This window comes from Macaca thibetana, chromosome 1 (genome assembly GCF_024542745.1).
Source record: "Macaca thibetana thibetana isolate TM-01 chromosome 1, ASM2454274v1, whole genome shotgun sequence".
NCBI lineage: Eukaryota > Metazoa > Chordata > Mammalia > Primates > Cercopithecidae > Macaca > Macaca thibetana.
Genome location: NC_065578.1, coordinates 68,686,561 through 68,706,639, shown reverse-complemented (window position 1 = coordinate 68,706,639; position 20,079 = coordinate 68,686,561). Strand labels below are relative to the sequence as shown.

General features: G+C 35.3%; 2 protein-coding genes across 2 annotated transcripts in view; both read right to left on the bottom strand.

The window, feature by feature from the left end:
* SRSF11 (serine and arginine rich splicing factor 11) overlaps nucleotides 1–9,924 on the bottom strand; it is a 763,374-nt gene extending 753,450 nt beyond the window's left edge. The window contains exon 1 of the mRNA XM_050804672.1: nucleotides 9,915–9,924. The gene's annotated coding sequence lies outside the window, so the exon portion shown is untranslated. The remainder of the gene's footprint in view (nucleotides 1–9,914) is intronic.
* The window catches only part of LRRC7 (leucine rich repeat containing 7), a 1,535,715-nt gene that overhangs the window by 625,676 nt on the left and 889,960 nt on the right, over nucleotides 1–20,079 (bottom strand). The gene's annotated exons all lie outside the window — the stretch shown is intronic.

Here is a 20,079-nt window from a genome sequence, read left to right as displayed (position 1 = left end):
AGAACTGCAATTTTATTTTACTACCTTTCAAAAAATACAGTTAGCTCTTTGTTAAAAAGTATAAACAACATAGACATTTATGCTTTAAGTGCTATTTTTAAACTAGATGAGTATTGCCTGAACCAATTTGGGTATATCTTTTTATAACAGTGCAAAAAAAAAAAATAAATGTTTGGAATTATACCTTCTTAGTATAGTTCATTATGAGTAAGTCATATATTATAAGACATTTTGTGAAACTTTATCTTAGCTGTCTTCTGATTTTTCTACCTTATAAAGGTCTTCATCCCTTCAAATAAATTCTATGAACTTTCTTTAATGGCTGTACTATATATTGTCTACTATCTCAACCTTAAATAGTAACAGTATTTTTTTGTTTTTTGTTTTTTTGAGATGGAGTCTCGCTCTGTCACCCAGGTTAGAGTGCAGTGGCACAATCTCAGCTCACTGCAACCTCCACCTTCTGGGTTCAAGCCATTCTCCTGCCTCAGCCTCCTGAGCAGCTGGGATTACAGGTGCCCACTAGCATGACTGGCTAATTTTTGTATTTTTGTTAGAGATGGGGTTTCACCACGTTGGCCAGGCTGGTCTCGAACTCCTGACCTCAAGTGATCCACCCACCTCAGCCTCCCAAAGTGCTGGGATTATGGACATGAGCCATGTGCCCAACCTAATAATAAGAGTATTATGTCTTCGTAGCCTTTAATAGTCTCAGGTTCCACTCAAAACTCATTTTTACAGGAAAAAAAATGTTTTGAGAAAGCAGCTTCCATGGAAGAAATGATAATGGTTAATGCTAAATAATATAATATGCATTTTAACTGGAACATAAAAACATCTTTTATTTCTTCTATTTGTTAATTTATTAGTGTGTATAAAAATTGCATATTCCTATACCAGTCAATACTTTACAAATTAAACTCAAAGTATATTCATGTTTTGAACCCATATTTAATGATTGCCTATGGAATTCAGAACATTGTGCTTAGTTTAGATGTCATACACATGATTGTAAAGGTGATCACAAATGGCTGGGCACAGTGGCTCACATCTGTAACCCCAGCACTTTGGGAGGCCGAGGCAGGCAGATCATGAGGTTAAGAGAGGGCGATCATCCTGGCCAACATAGTGAAACCCTGTCTCTACTAAAAATACAAAAATTAGCTGGGCATGGTGGTGTGATCCTGCAGTCCCAGCTACTTGGGAGACTGAGGCAGGAGAATCACCGGAACCCGAGATAGTGCCACTACACTCTGGCCTGGGTGACAGAGTGAGACTCCATCTCAAAAAAAAAAAAAAAAAAAAAAAAAAAATTACAAATTATTTTGTCATTCCTTCTATAGATTATGCTGTGTGGAAATAACTGCTTTCATTGGTAGAATAAAGTGGAGATGATGTATCTATCTTTGGGTATAGGCTTTAAAAACTGGTCTAGCCACTGTGTTACTTCTTGCCTCTTAATTTCCTTGCTTCTTCTTTCCCTTGTGACCCAGTCACCATGCTCTGAGGAAGTCCGAGGAGCCTTATGGGAAAGCATAGGTGATAGCTAATGCCAATATAACAGCCGTGATAGGTAGCCAGACTTTACAGTGGCTATAATCATTCCTACCTTCTTGTATTCATGGCCTTGCATAGGGTCCTCCCACATTGAATAGGACTGACCTGTGCGACCAACAGGATGTTACAAAAATAACAGCATGTGACCTCATAGGGTAAGTATTAAAAGCCATTGCAGCTTTTGTTTTGCTGTCTCTTAGACCACTCTGAGGAAAGCCAACTGCTGTGTCATGCAGTCCGATGATCGGTCTATGTGGTAAGGAACTCAGGTCTTCTACAAATAGCCAGTACCAGCTCCCTATCTGTGCGAGTGAGCCATTTATAAATAAGATTCTCTAGCCTCAGTCATACTTTCAGGTGACTGCAACCCTAGGCTACAGTATCATGACAGGTTTTGAGCAGAACCACGCAGCTATTCTCAATCACAAAACTGTTCTGAGAACAGGTTTTGAGCAGAACCACCCAGCTAATTCTTCCTCACGTACTCAATCCACAGAAACTGTGTTAAAAAGAAAAAACCCACATACTGATAATATTTTTAAGCTGCTACATTTGAGGTAAATTGTCATGCAGTAGTAGATAATGAATACACCAACCATTCAAAGAAGCCATCTTGGAAGCAGATTTCTCAGCCCCAGTTCATCCATTCCCCTGCCACTGTGTGGAACAAAGGCAAGACTTTCTCACTGAGTCCTGTCCAAATGGCAGGACACTACCCGCTATTTTGGTTACAGAATTTTACAGAATTTGTTTACAACAGAATTTGTACATAATTTGTTACATGTGTTTACAAAATTATGAACAGAATGATTATTCCTTTAAGCCACAAAGTGTTGGAGTTATTTGTTATCCAGAAATTGATGACTGGAAAATATGGTGATCAAGTAATATATGTTCCTACTATCAGAGACTTTACTGTATAGAGGCAGAAAAATAAATTTATGAAAGTATTATAATGGAGTGATAAGTTGTGTTATTGAAGCACAGAAAAGAAACACCTAACCTAGACACACAGGTAGGAATTCTGAGGAAAGGCTTCCCCGAGCAAAAACTGTCTAAGTCTTTCAAGGGAAGAAATTATTATTCTGATATTTAGAATATAACATGTCCATATAAATTAGTATTATTTACTTCTTTATTTCTCTCTGTCCTTGGAAATCATAGCTTTTTATAATTATTGTTAAACACTAAAAACTATGTTTACACAAATGCAATTCTGTAACATTAATCATTATTGTTGTCATACAAAAAATAAAGCCAATATTTAATAGGAATAAATGCATTTAATATATCTAATTAAGACTTGCATTCTATCTTAGATTAACCATCATTATAGCTGTGGAGAGGACAGTCCATCCCCCTATCACCAAAACAAAAACATTTCATGTTGATTACAGATCTAGATACAGCATATTTGTTTTTGGAACCCTTATTAAACTCTTAAGGTTTCTACAGATTCTTGTCTCCCTCCCTTTCTCCCACAGCCCTCGCTGGGCCATTCCATTCTCCCTGGTTAATAATGATAAGTGCAAGGAAAACAATCTAACAGCAAACTTCTACAATTACTCTCATCCCAGAGCAGCTCACACAGGTCACCAAGGAAAAGAACTTAAACCACTTCTCAGATAGAGTTCTTCAAGATAGTAAGACCAATAACTGAAACTGATGAGACTGTAGATATGGACTACATACTTATTATCTACATTACTTTTAACAAAGTCCTAGGGAAAAAACAAGCATGCCGTTCACAGACGATTTTTCAAGCACAAGTTCAAATTCATCGTTTTCTACATAATTAAAGTTTTCTAACCATGACCTTAGTTATTGTTGATGGCAGAAATACTTGGATCTACCCTGGATGAGTTGCTAATTAGATAATATGTAGCAGGTTATATCTTTTTTTCTATATCTGCATATAGATTACATTAAACATAGAGAAGTGTACTTTTTTTAGGGCAATCAGAAGGGTGCATATGAAGTTCATCCTTAACCACTACCTCAACTATATTTGGGGAAACATCTGCTGTGTTCTTTACTCACTTTATTTTTGTGGTTGAGAACACATTAACTTTATGCAGTTTTCCTCTTTTTTTTTTTTTTTTTTTTTTTGCCTGTTTCTTTTAACACCTTGTTGAAGTATGCACTTCCTTCTAAATTCCAAAACTAAATCATCTTACTTCATCTAATTACTTTTGATGCTTTTCCTTCCTCCTATTAACAGAATCTCCTTCTCATCAATGTTGTTTGTTAGTATATCTCTTTGGCTGCTGTAGCAAAGACAAACTAACATTGAGTTAAATAACATGGAGATTTCATGCAAGAATGCAAGGGTAAAGAATCCAGATCTTAAATAAAAGGTCCGTAATATCAGAGACTGCCATCGCCATGGTCTGGCTACCATATTGTAGTCTAAGATGATTGCTACTATAATGACTGTATCCTACTCAATAGGAAAGGAATAAGGGAGGGTGGAAAGCATGCTCCCTATCTTTAAAGACTTCACCTAGAAATTGCACAGAGCACTTCCAATTCACAGCTAGAAGCTACTCACGTGACCTCACCTAGCTGCATGGGAAACGAAGAAAAACACACTTTTGCTGGAATATGTGACATACTAAAACTCATCCAATTCTGTGAAGATAAAATACAGGATTACTATATCCTATTCCTTTGCTTTATCCTATACTATTTCTGTGATTTCTGGGGAGGATTTTGTATGCAGTAGATGCTGAACAAATATAGCTAGTAGAATATATGTTAAAGGATATAAAAATTATAATTGTTCTTTCTTCTGAGACAGAGACTCCTGAAAATCTTTTATGACTCTTCTGCTATCAAGAAACAGAAAACCACCTGGGGATCTCATGACTCTTAGAAACAAGTATAACTAGAAATTTCAAGTGGAAAATTTGACTCTTCTGCATCTCTCAGGTGCTATATAGTCTCTCTGTACTTTTATTCTCCTGAATTGGCTGTATTTATCTCCACCATTAACTACACCCACCCTCTGGCTTGATTGATTTATACATATATTCGGGCAATGACCACCAATGTAAACTTTTATTGTGACCTCCCAGATGTAGCACATTTTAACAGAGTCTTTTATATATCAAAGTCCTGGAGTTGGAATAATAATAAACCAGCTTCTCTTTTCTAACAGTTCCACAAATCACTAGTCAACCTATACGAGTTTTCTCTAGAGTCAGACATTTGCCCTCGACTTAATCAGCATTTGCCAGGTGCAATTTTGTTTGTCTCACTTAGAAAAAAATTAAAAAGCAAAGTTTAAAAGGCATGTTTGTCAAAGGGCAGTTATTCTATCAAAATGAGAGATAAGCCAGGTGGTAAAAAATGTCAGTAGTCCACTTTGCAAGTCATTTGCCAACAACAGCATCATTGTCACCATCATCTTCATCAATCATGATTCATCTTTATAATATCTGTCATTAACTTTACAGTTTGTAGAAAGAACTTTATGAGATAAACACTGAAGCAAATTAATGCAAATAACAAATGATTGAATTTAAGACCACTGAAAAGCTGAAAGACTATAGTTTCAAGTGCCTGTAAAGGAACGAAATAATATCACAGGGGGCTGGAGAGGGCTCTTTTAAGCCTAAACCATTGCAAAGAAGAAAAGAGAAACAAAACATATTAAAAGAGAAAAATAAGAAGAGAAAAGAAACGAATGTGTTAGAAAGAAGAAAGGAATACATAATAAAAGAAGCATATATTTGTGCTGAGAGCTGCATGCAGGCATATATAAAAATGAATTTCAAACATTTTCAAAAATTAGCTTGAGCACCACTTAGTGATATCAAAGACACAAATTCCAGATGGAAAGATTTTCATGAAATTGTTTATGGAAGGAATTTTTATGATAAGTCACATCAAAGTTTCAATAGTTGTGGTTAATACTATCTCAAGAAGCAAGGACAAATTCAGGTTATTCATAGACTACTTCTATTCATATATTCCATACATATTTATTGAATGTCTAGTATGTGTCAAACATCATTGGCCTTGAAGTTGGGCTGAGTCTCAGTCAGCAGTTTTTTCAGCAAAGTGGTCTTACAGGTGTGTCAAATATTGGTAAATGATCTAGGTGCTTTGAATGTAAAGTTATCTAGAGGGAAAGGACGCTCTTCTGGGAATAGTGGTCTCTCGTACTCTCTTTCTGTAATTGTTAAGCAGAGATATAATTCTCTGGCAAATTTTGAGCTTATTTATCAAACCACTGAGGTACCTGAAGTACTAGTATTAACAGGAACTATGAGGAGTTCATTTATTTCATAATTATACGCAATTAATGTAATATTCTACATTTAGGGGGTCTTCTCTGAAAACGTGTTTATGATTTTTGGACAAAAGACTAAAATTTTTAAAAAATAAAGTGGCTTATATAGATACCGTGTTGGTTAATTTTATGTGTCAACATGGTTGGGCCATGAAGCCAAGATATGTGATCAAACATTGTTCTGGATGTTTCTGTGAGGGTATTTTTGGATGAAAGTAACATTTAAATTGGTGACATTTGAATAAAGCAGATTGCCCTCCACAAATGTGAATGGGAGGCCTCGACCGAGCAGTGGAAGACCTGAAGGGAACAAAAGATTGACTTCTGTCAAGAAAAAGAGAATCATGCCAGACACCCTTCAGACTTGAGGTGCAACACTGGCTCCTGGTTTCTTAGCCTGACAACTTTTGGACCTAAACTGAGTAGCAGTGCTTCCTGGGTGCCAATCTTCCAGCCTGCCAGTCTGCCCTGCAGGTCTTCCAGTCTTCCAGTCCGCTTTGCAGATTTTGGACTTGCTGGCCTCTATAATTGTGTGAGTCAATTCTTTAAAATAAATATCACTGAATATATATATATATATATACACACACACACATATATATACACACACACACATATCCTATTGGTTATGTTTCTCTGGGGAACCTTGACTCATAGAGATACAAACACATTTCCTACAAATAGTTCTACCTCATTCACAGGTATTTTAAGTTTGAAACACACATTTCCAAGCATTGTTCCTGAGACATTGTTTTCAGTTTGTCTAAGAAATTTTATTTCTTCATTTCTGAGACATTGTTTTCAGTTTGTCTAAGAAGTTTGCTTCTAACACCATCTCTAAAAGCAGGTATTTTGTTTTGCCCCTTGAATATCACACAAAAACTTGTATAAAGCAAATGATGACTCATATTTCTCCTAAGAGAAAATTCTGAAATGCTTTTGTGTACCCTTTTCAAAGGAGACAGTCTTGGCAAAATTCCTGTGAAACTGAACTTATATAGGGTAGAGTCAGATCAACATGTTGGATCTAGTACTTGAACCTCAGTATGGCTGATTTTTATCTTTTGCTGTGAGAATTAAGTAAAATGAGATTATATTTATAGATTCATGACTCCTCTGCAGAGATCTATACATTGTCATTTTTTCTTTGCTTTCAGGTTGTTGTTATTAATTTCTTTAAGAAATACTTTCCCCCATATCCATCATTAATTTTTAGATTTATTTATTTGTGTCATTCTTGTATCCTTGGACCATACCATATATGGACTGTTTGGTTAATAGAATGGTTTGAAAAAGTACATTTAGTTCTCAGTTCAACTGAGTGAGAGGAATGACAGTGAAGTCCTTTCATCATTTTGCGGTGTCCCTGGTAAATATTCTCACTATTCGCTGTTTCTGCCAGTTATCACTCATACTGTTGTTCACTCCATCCACATGAGCTGAAAATATCACTGCTATTTCCAAGCTTTGAATGATGACGTGAGGTAATCAAAGTCTCCTGTGAATCTGGTTCTTCTCCAGATTCTAACTCGGGTGTGGTTCCTTTATGTTTACTCTCCTGGAAAGATGATTTTGCTACTTTGATATGTTGAAGTATATCATCATATCTTCCACCAGACTCTGATTTTAGGTCCCCAGATACCTCTAGTATTACTTACCCTAGATACCTGGGGGAAAGTCCAATGAAGCTGAAACAAAGTACATTTGTGTGACACTGCTCAGCTTCCCAACAATAAATGTCCTTTGCCACCAAGCCAACAAACTCTCAAGATGTGCTCACAAGTGCTCAATTCCTCTGACCTTTGGATAGATGTCTACTTACCCACTTTGAGAATGGCCTTTTATTTCCTGCTTTGATAGGGAGTTTTAAGCCTGCTGTACTGTAGTCTACATCTTTACTATTTGCAATGTCCCTTTGGACTGCTAGATTCCTATAGAGATGAAAAATGCCTTTTAAGCAGCTGTATCCTACACTCCCTTAACCCAGCTACAGGTGTGGGTTGTATAAGATCTTTGTTAAGTTCAAACCACCAAGGTCTCACAGGACCTCTCAAACTCTCAAAACATTCTCTCCATTAAGGGAAATTTTGTTAACTCTCGATTCCTTGCTTCCTATCACTCCACATTAATGTTACGGTTTGGTAAGATTTTGTTTATATAGCAGCATCTCTATACTTCCATGTCAGTTCATATTTTCTTCTCTTTTGATATGGTTGGCTGTCATAAGTAATGTTTAACAAGCAGCAAACTGAGGCACAAAGAAGCTAGTAACTAGCCCATGAACAATATTGAGCACATGGAGTAGATGGGAGATTGTTGTCCCGCCCCCCGCCCTTTATCATGCTGGCTATATGCATGGTCCCATAGGTCCTGTGTACATGTGGAGCAGAAAGGTAGGAGTTGAGAGTTCACATAATGGCAAAAAGCATTATGGCTGAGTATAGTAATTTCATGGTTTATATCATTATGTGTGTATGTACACAAACAGAAACATCAATATGCTCCTTCACTTCTATGGATAATGTTAAGATATTTAGAGCCTACTGACAGATTATGTCTAATCAGACAATAAAGTGATTGTTTATAACCTAGGAATCTAAAGAATATTCTTCAAAATTGTCAATTTTGGTGAACGTGGTAGGTCATTCACTAAGAATGTAGCCTGCTATTTTAATGAGAAAATACAGAGTGTTTATGGTTTAAAAATGCACATTCTGGTTTAAATGTGCATTTAATGGTTTAAAGTGTTTAATGGTTTAAAAAAGCACATTCTGTGGCAATCATTAAAAAGTCAGGAAACAACAGGTGCTGGAGAGGATGTGGACAAATAGGAACACTTTTACACTGTTGGTGGGATTGTAAACTAGTTCAACCATTGCGGAAACAGTGTGGCGATTCCTCAAGGATCTAGAACTAGAAATACCATTTGACCCAGCCATCCCATTACTGGGTGTATACCCAAAAGATTATAAATCATGCTGCTGTAAAGACACATGCACATGTATGTTTATTGCGGCACTATTCACAATAGCAAAGACTTGGAATCAACCCAAATGTCCATCAGTAATAGACTGGATTAAGAAAATGTGGCACATATACACCATGGAATACTATGCAGCCATAAAAAAGATGAGTTTGTGTCCTTTGTAGGGACATGGATGCAGCTGGAAACCATCACTCTCAGCAAACTATCACAAGAATAGAAAACCAAACAGCGCATGTTCTCACTCATAGGTGGGAACTGAACAACGAGATCACTTGGACACAGGAAGGGGAACATCACACACTGGGTCCTATTGTGGGGAGTGGGGAGGGGGGAGGGATAGCATTAGGAGATATACCTAATGTAAATGAGTTAATGGGTGCAGCACACCAACATGGCACACACATACATATAGAACAAACCTGCATGTTGTGCACATGTACCCTAGAACTTAAAGTAGATATATATATAAAAGCACATTCTGGTTGCTTGTCCCTTTTTGGAAGTCAAATTATAATAGGTACTTATCCTTAAGTGAAATAAGTACACCATGGAATGAGTTGATTCCTAATCCATTAACAAACGGTTCATTTCTCCAGGTAAAGACAGAGATCTAAACAAATTCAGTATCACTAGATCAATGTGCCCCCAATTTTTAAAAAAATCATGGGTATTTACTTACTGCACATATTTTCACTCCTAAAGAATACCTTTGGGACTTTGACATAGTATTACATAGTTTGTGATTCTTTTTAAATTAATAAACTTTAATTTTAAAGAAGTTTTGGGTTCTCAGCAAAATTTAGCAGAAAGTACAGAGAGTTTCCATGTACTCCCTGGCCACTGACATAATCTCTCCCACCACTGACAACCCACACTACAGTGGTATATTAGCTACAATCAATATACCTATATTGACACATCATTATCACCTAAGGTCCATTGTTTACATTAAGTTTCATTTTTGGAGTTGTACATTCAATAGGTGTTAACAAATGTATAGTGATGTGTATCTGCCATTCACAGAATAGTTTCATTGCCCTAAAAATCTTCTGTGCTCTACTTATTTATCTCTCTCCCCCTCCTAGCCCTCTTGAAATCACTCATTTTTTTTTTACTGTCTCCATAGTTTGGCCTTTTCCAGAATGTCATACAGTTGAAAGATAAAGTATGTAATTTTCTTTAGATTGGCTTCTTTAACTTAGCAATACAATTAAGTTTCCTCTCTTTCTTTTCATGGTTTGGTAGTTCATTTCTTTTTGGTGCTAAATAATATTGCATCATCTGGATATAACACAGTTTATCCATTAACCCACCGGATGAAATTTTGCTTGCTTCCAAATTTTTGCAATTATAAATAAAGCTGCTATAAGCATCCATGTACAGGTGTTTGTATGGACATAAACTTTCAATTCATTTAGGTAAGTATCAGGGAGCATGATTGCTGGACCGTGTGACAAAAGCATTCTTAGTTTTTTAAGACATGGTCAAACTCTCTTCCAAAGTGGTTGTACCATTTTGCATTACCACAAGAAATAAATGAGAGTTCCTGTTGTTCCTTGCCAAATTCCTTGCCAGCATTTGATATTGCCTGTGTTTTGTATTTAGTTCATTTTATTTTATTTATTTTATTTATTTTTTATTTTTTGCGATGGAGTCTCACTGTGTCACCAGGCTAGAGTGCAGTAGCATGATCTCAGTTCACTGAAACCTCCACCTCCCAGGTTCAAGAGATTTTCTTGCCTCAGCCTCCCAAGTAGCTGGGACTATAGGCATGTGCCACCACACCCAGCTAATTTTTGTATTTTTAGTAGAGATGGGGTTTCACCATGTTGGCCAAGATGGTCTCAATCTCTTGATTTCATGATCCACCTGCATCCACCTCCCAAATTTAGGTCATTTTAATAGGGAAGTAATGGTATCTCATTTTATTTTAATTTGCACTTTGTAAATGATATATGATGTTGAACATTTTTTCATATGCATACTTTCCATCTGTATGTCTACTTTCATGAGGTGTCTGTTCAAGTCTTTTGCTCATTTTTTTTAAACAAGTTGTTGGTTTGCCTGTTGAGTTCTTAAGCACTTTTTCTGTATTTTGGATAACAGTCTTTTATCAGATATGTCTTTGGAAATATTTTCTCCCATTCTGTGGTTTGTCTTCTAATCTTTTGAACTTGTCTTTTACAGTGTAGAAGTTTTAACTTTAAGAATGTCCATCAATGACAGACTGGATTAAGAAAATGTGGTACATATACACCATAGAATACTATGCAGCCATAAAAAAGGGATGAGTTCATGTCCTTTGTAGGGACATGGATGAAGCTGGAAACCATCATTCTCAGCGAACTATTGCAAGAACAGAAAACCAAACACCACATATTCTCATTCATGGGTGGGAATTGAACAATGACAACACTTGGACACAGGAAAGGGAACATCACACACCAGGATCTGTTGTGGGGAGGGGGCAGTGGGGAGGGATAGCATTAGGAGATATACCTAATGTAAATGACGAGTTAATGGGTGCAGCACACCAACATGGCACATGTATACATATGTAACAAACCTGCACGTTGTACACATGTACCCTAGAACTTAAAGTATAACAAAATTTTTTTTAAAAAAAGAAAATCCGACTTATCAATTGCTTCTTTCATTGAAAATGCCTTTTATGTTATACCTAAAATATCACCATACCTAAAGTCATCTAGATTTATTTCTGCGTTATCCTTCTAAGAGTTTTATAGTTTTATGTTTTACTTTTAGGTCTATGACACATTGTTAAGTTAATGTTTACAAAGGATGTAAGATCTGTGTTGAGACACTTTTTGTGTGTGTGTATGTGGATGTCTGTTTGTTCTAATACCATGTGTTGAAATGGGTCTCTTTGTTGAGTAAGTATCTTTGCTCTGTGGTATTGCCATTGTCTTTGCTCCTTTGCCAAAGATCAGTAGACTACATTTATGTGAGTCTACTCCTGGGCTTTCTATTCCGTTCCATAGATCTATTTGTCTATTCTTTCACCAATACCATACAGTCTTGATTAGTATTGTTTTATAGTAAAGTCTTGAAGTTAGGTAGTGTCAATCCTCTGACTTTTTCTCTTTCGGTATTATTTGATTATTTTGGGTATTTGACCTCTCCAAATAAAATTTTAGAATCAGTTTGCTGATATCCTCAAAATAATTTGCTCAGATTTTGATTGAAATTGCCACTCTTGCCTTTTCTTTGATTAGTGTTAACATGGTATATCTTTCTCCATCAATTTAATTCATACGTTTTTATATATTACATAAAGTAAGTTTCTTGTAAACAATATGTAGTTGGATCTTGTCTTGATCTACTTTGACCATCTCTGTCTTTTAATTGGTGTATTTAGACCTTTGACCCTTAAAGTGGTTGTTAATATAGTTGAATTGATATCTACCATATTTGTTACTGTTTTCTACTTGTTGCCCTTATTTTTGGTTCCTATTTTGTCTTCCACACTTTTTCTGCCTCTGGGGTTTTCATTGATTCAATTTTCTTTCTTTTCTTAGCATATCAATTACATGTTTCTTTTTAATATTTTTAGTGGTTGCTCTAGAGTTTACAATATACATTTACAACTAATCCAACTCCACTCTCAAACAACACTGTATCACTTCATGGGTAGTGCAAGTACCTTATCAACACAAAATATTACTAATTCCTTCTTCCATCTCTCATTGCTGTCATTCATTTCACTTATATATAAGTGCATACATAAGTGTATATATGTATATGTATATATGTAAGATATATATGAACATATACATATGTATCTATTACATATACATATATACATAAAATATATAATCAAATATGTTGCTACTATTATTATTTTAAACACTGTCATGTGTTAGGTCAATTAAGAATAAAAAATAGAAAATATTTTACTTTCATGTATTCCTTCTTTGTTGCTCCTTTTTAAATGTAAATCTGATTTTCTGACCTCTACCATTTTCCTTCTTTCTGAAGAAATTTTTTTAACATTTCTTGCAATGAAGGTAACAATACCCTTGGCTTTTGTTTGTCTGAGAAAGTTTTATTTCTCCTTCATTTTGAAAGATAATTTTGCAGAGTAACAGAATTCTACACGTTTTGTTTTGTATTCTCTCGACACTTCAAATATTTCACTTTATTATTTTCTTGCTTGTATTTAATTCTTGCATTTGCTCCTCTATAGGTAAGGTTTGGTTTTCCTCTGGCTGTTTTCAAGAGTTCGTCTTTGTCTTTGATTCTCTGAAGTTTAAATATAATATGTATTTTTTGGTGCAGTTTTGTTTTGTTTTGTTTTGTTTTGTTTTGTTTTTTAACCTATCGTCTGCTTGGTCTTCTCTGAGCTTCCTGAATTTGTGATTTGGTGTTTGACATTAACTGGGGAGAAAGTCTCAGTCATTCTTGCTTCAAATAGTGCTTCTGTTCCTTTCTGTCTTTCTTCTCCTTTGGCATTCCCATTACACATTAGTATTACCTTTTGTAGTTGTCCCACAGTTCTTGAATATTCTGTTCTTTTTTCTAGTTTTTTTTTTTTTCTCTTCACTTTTCAGTTTCAGGAGTTTCTATCGTAATACACTCAAGCACAAAGATTCTTTCCTCAGATGTGTCCAGTTTACTAATAAGTCCAGCAAAGGCATTTTTCATTTCTGTTAGTGCTTTTGATCTGTAGCATTTTTTCAGATTTTTTCTTATAATTTTCACCTCTGTTTATACTGCCAATTTGTTCTTGCATGTTGTCTACTTTTTCCATTACATTCCTTAACATATTCAACACAGATTTTTAAAAATTTCTGATCTGATAATTCTAACATTCTTGCTGTATCTGACTCTGGTTCTGATGCATGTTCCGTCTCTTCCCTTTTTAGTATGCCTGTAATTTTTTGTTGGAAGAGGTGCATGATGTTCTGGTAAAAGGAACTGTGATGAATGAGCCTTTGATACTAGTGTTAAGGTGTGAAGGGGAAAGGGATGCATACTGTGGTCCTATGATTAGGTTTCAGTCTTTTGGTGAGCCTGTGCTTATGAACTATGAACTTCTGAAGTGCTTCTCAGTGTTTCTTCCCTCTTAGGTGGGACAGGATGGCCAGAGGGCCTAGAGTTGGCTATTTTCTTCTCCCACCTGGAAGGCTAGTAGGAACTGGAGTTGGGCGTTTTCTTTTCCCTAGGTAGGTTAGACTCTGATAAAACCCCAGCAGATTAGGTTCTGGTAAAATAGCTTCTCCTGAGAGCAGGCCTTGTGAAGAACAGACTGTTCTGGTGTATTTTAAAATGACTCCTTTTCTCCTCTCCCTGACTGAAGCAAGAGGGGATTTTTTTTCCCTGACATTCATTGTGAGGACCCGGTAGGTCTCCTGGAGGGAAAACTCCCTAAAGTATGCAAGCCGTCCTATGATTAGGTCTACCTGATTTCTTTAACTCTCATACTTGTCCATATCAAGCCTCCAGCGAGCTGTCAATTATAGTTTAGGTTTCCTACTTTTACAGTGGTTCATGTGGAGGTTCCTGCCAGTGGGTTTTGCTCCAGTGAAGTGTGATTCTCTGTATCTGCCTGTCTGTCTCTCTAATTTTGGGAGTAGCAGTAGCAGTGTTTGAATTGAGTGACCTGAAATCCCTGATAGGTGTAAGAAGAGTTGTTGATTTTTCAGTTTGTTTAGCTTTTCACTTGTTAGGGTAGAGTGGTGACTTGTAAGCTCTTTATATGCCTGGCTGGAAACCAGGAATCTGTGGTTTGTGATTTTTCATAAAGAGGAAATATTTTTTCCCAAATAAGAGAAAATTTATTTTCTTTCTAGTTTGAAGAAAATAAGGTCATTTAAGACTTATTGATAATGTAATGGGACCATTAGCATAATATTTCAAACTTCATTGATTCTTTTTCAAGTATCAAAATCATGCTGTTTGTTGATTTGATTCAAGAAAAGGCCAGAGCATGTGTCCATAGGATTGTACATCACTCTTGACAATAAAAAACCAAGACCAAGGTTAGATTGTTTCCTGATGAGCATAAGCAAAACAATGTACCTAGTTTTACCTATAGGTGATAGACATCTGTATATAGGCTGATGAATTCTTTTTATATTTAAAGCACCCTTGGGACAATCTTTGGTCAATCAAAATCACTTTCCAGGCCCTGGGCAAATGTCAGTTAGGAAAATAATAACATGTGTTTCTTAGTACTTACCAGGTTCTTGTAACAAAATTAGCTTTTGGTAGATGCCTCAGTAGGTTTTCAATAAATAATTATGGATGTAAAAAAATAGAAAAGTTCGGAAAATAGTTTAGCATGCACATTAGAATCATCCATGAAGCTTTTAAAACTACAGATACCTGGGCTCTGCTCATTAAGTTTTCTGATTATGTAGACCTGAAGTAATACTTAGATTTATGGATTTTAAGAAATTTGAGCAAATAATACTGAAGCATATGAACTGGGCCAACTTGATGGGGTAAAATATACACGTCACCTATTTGGCAGCTCCTCATGAACTATTTCCTGTCTTACTCAGTATTGGTGTAGACTAGATGAAGATGGAACCACAAATGAGATATCTCATTGATATTGTGACACCATAGCGTAAGTAGGGGCTATGAAGTCATGTTTACATTGATTTGAATTCTGGGTTGCCTGTATAATTGAGCCAGCTTCCTCCTTCATAAAAGGGAGATACAACTACCCAGAGAGTTCACATAATAATTAAATATTGCTGTAATGAAACTGACCCAATATCTGGTGAAGAGTTGGCGCTGAGTAAATAGTTCTCGCATATTACATCCCATCTCTGCCTATGCCACACTTGCAATACAACAAGTGATTGAATATGCTGAGAATGGCGGAGCCCACCACACAGATATGCCAATTCTACTGAGCAAATCCATAGCCACAAACTTGCTGAGGGTTCCAAAGAGAAATTGGTTAATTTTCTTTTAATTAAAATGGCTGGTTACTCAATGATTACTGACAGACTAATACTATGAAAAAAAGTGCTTTGTTTTTAGAAGTTTCGATTGGCAGCATTTATTATTTTACTGCGCACACAAAAAATGTGTGTGTGTGCAGGTGTGTGTATAAAGGTGGAATGATCTTTGCAGAGAAATGTCTTCTGATTTTTCTTTTTAATCTAAGTAGTATATGTCCTGATACAACCAATATTTTCTTTAATCCATGTTCTTTTATTTTCCGAACTTTATTCTATCTTGAACAAAGTTGTGATGCTTTGCTAAATTTTTCCTGTAAGAAAATGATTTTGAGGTTGTCAATCCATCAAGCATGATGACTGGGAAATATTTGAAAGAAAATACAAAATATATTTAACCGGGAAGCTGAAAATATAAAGCAGTGTTTTCTACTTGTCACTATAAAAATGCATGACGAATTCATTGTAATCCCAACTTCACAGTTGTCAGCCATTCTACATACAGTGGTCACACAGGCATTCTGATTGACACTAACAGTACAATCTATGTATTGTTACAAAACCACCAAGTATCACGGCACTACCAAAAAGGGAAATGACAATTATACCTGGTAAGACAAAATATGTCAAAAAGTTCATGATGTATTCACCATGCCATTGGACAACTTTGGCAATGAGGCTAAATATGCTCTTTTGATATGCATTGGGGCATGGAGGGGTGTTTCTTTCCATTTTCATTCTATCTTCTAGCCAGATTTCCTATATATGTCTATAGCTGGCTGTAAAAAAGATAATATGAAAGAGCATTTATCAATTATCAAAATGGAGAACAGAAAAAATAAATTATCCAAGGAGATTAGCTTATGCCAGGCACTGTGCAAACTGCTGAGGATATAGAGTTAGATATGTTAGGGTCTTTATTTTTAAGATGCTCACAGTCTATAGAAATACAAAATAAAAGCTCTAATATAAGTGTGACTTGTGCAGAATGGAGCTGCATGTGGCATGTTGTAGTAATATAGAGACATGCAGGAGTTAGGGGATGCTTATTTGATGAGATGAGAACTGTTGCTATATAATCCAGAAGAAGATTGGTGGCACAAGGCATTTTAGGAATAGGAAGTAACCAGCTCAAAGCCACTGAGGCAAGAATGAGTGTGGGGTTTCAAGGAACTTGTGGTTCAATGTCAGAGTTTTGAGTCAGGGTAGTAATAGCAAAAGATGATGCAGATAGGGCAGGCAGGTTCAGGTCAGAAAGATTTTCTAAGCCACATAGAAGACCCTAAGTTTTGAAAATAACATGATAACAGTATAAAAGCAATGAACATATTTACAGAAAGTGTTGTAGCAGCGTGGCAAATAGGATGAGAATAATATTAGAATTATATCCCTTTGGTTAAATGCTGTAATACTGTTACTCAGCTTTTACTCCCTTAGATGATTCCTATGAATGTTGCAAGAGGAGGATGTTAAATTACACAGGAACAGATCATCACTATCTCCGTAACCATGGACAAATAATACATCTCTCAAAAACAAGTGAGATTCATGTCTGCCTCCAGGGACACTTCTCCTTAGATAAGGGCAGTGCTATAATGGCACTCATGCGATAGAAAACCATGCTGCGCATGAAGACTTGTGGTGGAAAGGCATTTTCGACAGTTGGAAAACAGAATGCACCTTCCAGTGTTTGATCTAGGAATGCAGTCGCAGAAGCTGCCAAAGAAGAAAAGCCTTCTGGCACTCTGTGGGTAAGGTCTCTGATTATTGCTTCTCGCTTACTTCAAAGATGTCCACCATTATCTGAAGCTCACATATCCGGATTGAACTCAGACCAAATCAAGAAATAAACTAGCCCATTAAATTGCAGAAAGTTGTATTGAATATGCTCAAAGCTTTGGGTTTCAGAAGTCCCTGAAAATGATGAAATGTGGCATGAAGACATTTGGAAACTACTAATGCGATCCCAACCCTTTTACTTCACTAATTGTCTTAATACTTACAGAAAAGGAGAATGGACTTGTTCTAAATAGTTCCAAAAGACTGACCTAGAGTATTGTGAAAGGAAATTACAGGGAAGTAACTTTTGTTTTAAAATAATAAAAATATTTTTAAAACTTAAAGCTTTCCTATTTTATAAAGTAGTAAATTTTCTGTGGTTGGTAGTGTTTAGATTAGATGTATGTTTGTCCGAGTATTGGCTCCAGGCTGTGGGGAAAGCTTTCTATATTTTTCCAATTTTTAAACAATTTTTGTTCTATTGAAGCAAAGTGAACATACCCATGTAATTGACATGTAGTTCTAGAAATAAGTATTGCGCATAAAGATGTAAAGGTGAGAAAAAGAAACTATAAAACCAGTAACAACTTTTCTAAAAGGTTAATAGATTTGATGAAAAGTCTGTCTTTACCCTGAGACTAATTTTTGCCTCTATTTAGGTATTCAAATCCACTTTTTATTGTAAAATAATGTTTGTAGATTTTAGGTTTTATCGGTTGCTGTTTCTATTGTCATTAACTCACCAAAATGGATGAGTTATCGAAACAACATTTGTTTCTCTGGACATTTCCTGAAATGCATGTCTTTCTTCAGCCATGAAATACCAAAATGTAGAAAACTATCTATGAGAGATAACTGAAATAGTATTGATTTGTTGGATAGTAAGGAATGGACAAATTTAAAGTTTGTTTCCAACCTGGAAATGAAACCAAATAAATAAAACTTTATTCCAAGCTTTAAAATTTTTCTCTTTAGTGTCTCTGTTTAAAAGAAAATATTTTTCTACCCGTTTATCTTTCTAGGAGAGAGTAGATCTAAAGTATGTATTTATATTTATTTTTATTTAGCAAATGCATTTTCTCCACTTTACAAATTTTAGCCTGTGTAACTCAAGAGATGTTATCTTTAATGTGAAGTAGTTTATGACTTCATATTTAAAAAAAGAACTGCAAACAATTTAAATTAGGACATTTGCAGCTATTGCTTGAATAAACTATACATCTGAATTTAACACAGTAAATATAATAGTTTGTGAGAAAATAAAGATGGATGTATTGTGTTTCTAAGTGAAAAGTCTATAAAAATTTATAAAGGATATTATGTATATTAAAGTGACAATTTATTATCTAAAAAATTAATATTTTCTGCTTTGCCATAATTTTAATTTGTCAGGAAATTTTACAATACAAGATAGAATCATTGCAAATTGATTACTACTCCTGGAAAAGCAACTCAAAACCACACTATTGATAAAAAATTAGCTGCATTATTTTTGCTTACAGAAAGATGGGCATTTACAGAATGATGGTTAAGCAGAACTGACTGTTTGCCCAATCAAAAACTCTGTCTGTCATGCTTTATCTTGCAGCCTTGAATAACGTCCTCATTTTTCAAAACTTTGTTATTACGTGCCTGCTCAAATCCAGAAATACAATTGTGTTCTCTTTGCCAGTTTGCTACAGATAAAAAGGAAAAGCTACCAATCTAAGTCTAGATAACAGGTACATAACTTATGAATCTATTATTTCTCATGATGGTAAAATAGATCAGAAAGAGGCATCCAGGAAAGGAGGATATTGGACATATGTTTAGTGATTTAAACAGATAAGACACAATTTTGTATCATGTGCAACTAAAGCCTCAGAAATATTTTTCAAAGACTCTGTCCAAAGTCATTGAAAAAAGAAAAATGAAAGAAGAATGGTAGTAATTAATACATGTTTATTGAACATAGCCTATGCAAAATTCTGAGAATACAAGGAAGAATACACCAGAAACAACTGGGAAATGAACTCACGTGCTGTTAAAATTATGAAAACTCCCCCGTAGCTCTACTGACATGCAGTCTTTGAAATTACTCCTGGCCTGCCCATATAACACACTTCTTTACTTTGTAAGTGATCAAAGAGAATTTAAATTGAAACGACATATATTATTTATAATTATTAAATCATCCAAAATTAAATATAAAATTGTTCCCTGCTGGAGAGCTTGTAATAAAAATGCAGCAATTATACATTTTATGTGGTGTTACAGATTGGTACAATCCTTCTGAAAGGTTATCCAAAAAAACCCTTTAACGAACAATACATTGTTCGTATTTTTTTAAACAGTAAAGGATTTCTTGCTCCTAGGAATTCATTTGGAAAAAAATAAATTTCTCAGGGAAAAAAACACATAAATTACGATGCCCACTGCAAAAAAATTTTAAAATAAGATTATTGTAAATGCAATAAATAGGAAGACATTAAGAGAGTTATAGAACACCAGTTCAGTGGAATATAACATAATCATAAATATTTTGT